Source organism: Dermacentor silvarum, chromosome 1 (assembly GCF_013339745.2).
Source record: "Dermacentor silvarum isolate Dsil-2018 chromosome 1, BIME_Dsil_1.4, whole genome shotgun sequence".
In the NCBI taxonomy this organism is placed as follows: Eukaryota; Metazoa; Arthropoda; class Arachnida; order Ixodida; family Ixodidae; genus Dermacentor; species Dermacentor silvarum.
The window spans coordinates 435,200,082-435,204,312 of NC_051154.1; the positions used below are offsets into that span (position 1 = coordinate 435,200,082).

A 4,231-nucleotide genomic window follows, 5' to 3' on the forward strand; every position below is an offset into this window, starting at 1 on the left:
GGCCACATGCGGATGATACATTGCCAATTTCTAAATTATTTGTACTTGGTGCGATAATGGAAGATTAGGGCTTGTACATAAATGAGCAAATAATGTTTATTAAATCAGCCATACTCTGGTTACTGAATGAAGCTTCAAATGTGTGAGTTCACATTATTTAAACACAGGCCATCATGCATCAGCCAGTAATGCATAAATAAATGTTAAACATCATGCTTACTATTTTCCAACAAGAAATGATTGTATCAAACAGTATAAGAGTATTAAACAGCATATATTAGTTGATTCAAATTAGAATAAAGTGTATACATTTAGCTGCAAAATTCTAATTTATGCAGGAAATCACCTTTAGCTTTCATAAAAGCGAGAATACTGTTCACGGTTAACCACAAGGAACAGGGACTCCATTGTCTGAGCATCTTGACCATAAGTGCAGCAGATGGCTGTGCTGGAATCCTGCTTCCTGCATTAGCAAAATAACAGAATCATGAGAGTTGACTCTACATTTCATTACGATCCTATACACTGCGGGGAATTTGATAAGGCAACAAGCTTCTGAAAACAACACCCCTAATTATTGTGACCGAATACAAGGCACAGCTCAATTAGGCAAAAGTTCCAGTTTTCAAATTTAGAAACCGCGATCACTAAGTCATCGTGAATACAAAATGGCATAGAAGCAAAAATGAATATACAGTAGCCTTTTCACTATGGAAAATAAGAGCATAAAATGTAGACTCTACCAACGACATCTCTTAGCAATGGGCATTTCTCCAGGAGCATGGATGTGACCGCAATATAAAACTCGCAATATAAAATCTGCAATGAAGTTGTGCATTACACTTAAGAAGCACTGCAGCAGAAGACTTCATGGGAGAAGACACAATAAGACTGCTGTGCTCAAGGCATGAGAATTGTTTTGAATGCAACATTTATACACTCCGAGACGAAGAGCACTATCGTACAGAGAGAGTGCACAACAGACGAAAATGACGAAACGCCCAACTGCATTCTCACCTGCCCTGCATTACAGTAGCAAAGCAGTACTTGCATCTAGCTCAACAATGTCCAACTCTCCAATGCAGTCTACAAGGCCTTTTCTGTATACGTAGTTATTTTTATTTATTGTTGTATATTTCTTTACTGACTGAGTAAGAATCAGTGTTTCAGCACATTTCCCTGGAAAATATAGAACGTCCTGCCAACTATTTTTTGCCCTTGTTAGCTAGGCAATACGCTGACAAGTACTATTCCCTTATTTATACTTACAATCCTTCCTGATGCTCCCAATTTCTACTTCGTGCTCTGAACAGAGACGTATGTCCTTCTACTCAGTTTATGTTGGCTTCCTACAATTTACGTGGTCCTTCATGTTGTAGCTGCTCAACTAGAGCCTAAAATTTCCTGCTGTATCCTAAAAGCACCATCTTTATTGGACAACATATCCTACGTTTCCCCCTCACTGTGGGGGAGTTTATGTAAGTGGTGACCTATTTACTAGACCGCAGTGCCACTATTTCTCATCCTGTGTTGCCACTACATGCATGAGTCACAATGGCTGCAAATTGGCTCCCTGCCCCACCTTCTCCGATTCCAGGTCACTCTTTCTCCTAACTGTAAATTTTGCCACCTGGAGAATATCCAAAAGCATTGCATCCTCATGAAAAGTGCTCGTGTTAATCTTTTTTTCTCTTCTCCTGTAACGACTGTGTTAAATCAAACATGCTTGCGAATTTCATGAGCAGCTCAGTAAACGAAATAGGCACATGGTTTGCTGAAAAGAGGTTTTCAACTACCATAAGAAGCCACGGTTTCTTGCAATTTCTTCAATTCCCTTGCAGTCTTGATAGCAATCTAGCACATTTTGATTTTGATACTGTTTTCAAAACAATAACAGCCGAAATTTTGAGGTTGTGATAATTATGTGATAATTAAAGGTAGGAGTTTGACGCAATGAGCAAATAAGAATCGCATTGCAGAGGGTAAACAAATACTCTTTTCCCGCAAATAAATTGGTAGGAGGAGGGTAACTTGAAATGAGCACTGAATGCACAATACAGAATATGATGCTGAAATGCCCCAATGTCTGAATATCCTTGCACAAAAGAAAAATTTCATTACGAAAGGCAATGATGAAATTGCAAGTATATACTTCATAGTCGTCATATCTGCAATGTGCACTGTGCCATCGGCAATATCTAAAAACTGCATACACACAACTGCACAAAATATGAACCTAAGCCTAACAAAGGAGCCTCACAGTAATTAATGGAAACTTGTTTCAGAATATTCGACTACACGCCTATATCTACTTACAATGTTGTCTTGTCTGAAGGCAATCATAAGTGGCTTGCCCCTGATGGGTTTCTGATGGAGAGCACAAAGGCTGCGAATTGTGAGGCTGTCATCTGGATGACCTGCAAGAAATGACATTTTTAGTTCCACCTAAACAAATGCTACCACAACGAGAGACAAGATCACTGGCAATGAAGGTGATTTTGGTTGGCAAGAGAAAAATCAAAGTATGGACTCGGTACAGCTTACTGAGAAAAAAAAAGCTTCATACCACAGATGTTGCAGTGAAAGCTCATTGCATTGAAATTTCCACACACATATACGTTTGCCTGCTCATACACTGTTGCCAGTGCTGTGCCAGTTGTATTTCTATTGTTTAATATTTCTTTTAGTGCCTCACTAAGTTTATTACCAGCTATGAAAGCGGCTAAGTTGAATGTATTGAGTAATCTTAGTGCCACATTGCAAATATATACTCGATCACACTAGTGATTTGGGCTACTATGTTGGCTATAAATAGTGTGAATGAAGCAAATTTGATTAATTATTGTTTCCTTGCCTTTTCTGGCCAAACAACACCAGAGAGTTGTACAATTCAGTGGCAAATCCGCGGTAAATGCAAGAGGAATGCGTTAGAATGTCGCAACTCCTTGCAGGTCTCAAATCCATTATTTAAACCATGTTCATCACATTTGCAAAGTGTTGTTCAACAAGTCACTTTACACAAGTCCTGCCCTTTCGAGGAGCGAAGTCTTACACACACACACGCACACCTGCACCACATGGCTCGCTTTCAACAATTTACTCACACACATACGCTTTTTTTTTACACTTTGACACCCCTACTGAGAAAGCATTAAAAAAATTATTGGACTCACTGCAACCTTCTCAATTAAACCTACCGCTCAATCAAACACATTCTCGAGTCCGAGGGCATGCCATATAAATTCCATTTTTACGAATTATAATTGGGCTATAGAGGACAATTTTCGAAGGGCATGAGAACCACCCCAGAGAGACCTAAATCTTAGCACTTGATATCTTCAATAAAAGCGGCTTAAACCAATTGCTATATGCGGAATATCGCAAATAACCAGCTATTCACAATTTAAGCAGTTGTCTCCTTGAATTCGGGAGTATTACGTGTCAAAACGACAATTTGATTAAGGGGCGCGGGATAGCGGCCGACTCTGGATTGATCCTGACCCCTAGGGGTTTTTCAACGTGCCCCCAATGCACGAGACACGGGCGTTTTTGCATTTGTAGGCAAAACATTTTTTGTGCGGGCGAAAAGGGCGGCAGCATTTCGCCCGCCGCCGCCTCATAAGCAGTTGCCTACTACAAGGAAATGTGGGCTAAACCAAGGTACACGTTTCACGATCGAAATTAGTGTAATCGTGCAACACACTTTGCGGATTTCTGATTCATGTATTTATGCTGTTGATGAAACGTTTATTTCACAATAACAATCAAGGAAGTGGATTCATCAGGGTAGAGGAGGGAAAAAGGAGGAAACTTACACCTTCCACTGGTCCTCCGGCGCCTCCATATATTCCAGAGTGGCTCGACACCAAACTCGGTTTTCAGGGCGGGGCAGCCGCTGCACCAATTTTGAAGAGGTTGATTGCGTGTAAAACTACCGACTTTATTCAATACACACACACACACATACAAGCATGCGCGCCCCCGCAAAAAATTCACACAACACGTACGCGCGCGCGCGCGCACGCACATACATAGCACTCACAAAACACGCACGCACGAACGCACGCACGCGCAAGCACATAAAGACCCGCATACAAGCACGCGCAAAGCGCTCACAAAACACGTACGCGCGCGCGCACGCACACACGCAAAGTACTCACAAAACACGCACGAACGCACGCACGCGCAAGCACATAGAGACCCACATACAAGCATGCGCGCACAAGCAAAA

At 41.3% G+C, this 4,231-nt stretch overlaps 1 long non-coding RNA gene across 1 annotated transcript; it reads right to left on the reverse strand.

Annotated features, from left to right (window-relative positions):
* Window positions 1–357: 357 nt before the first annotated feature.
* Window positions 358–3,897, reverse strand: LOC125942596 (uncharacterized). Its single transcript, XR_007465247.1, has 3 exons — window positions 3,816–3,897; window positions 2,317–2,417; window positions 358–463 (listed from the first exon to the last, which is right to left on the reverse strand). It is a non-coding gene; the product is annotated as an uncharacterized LOC125942596 (long non-coding RNA).
* Window positions 3,898–4,231: the final 334 nt, after the last annotated feature.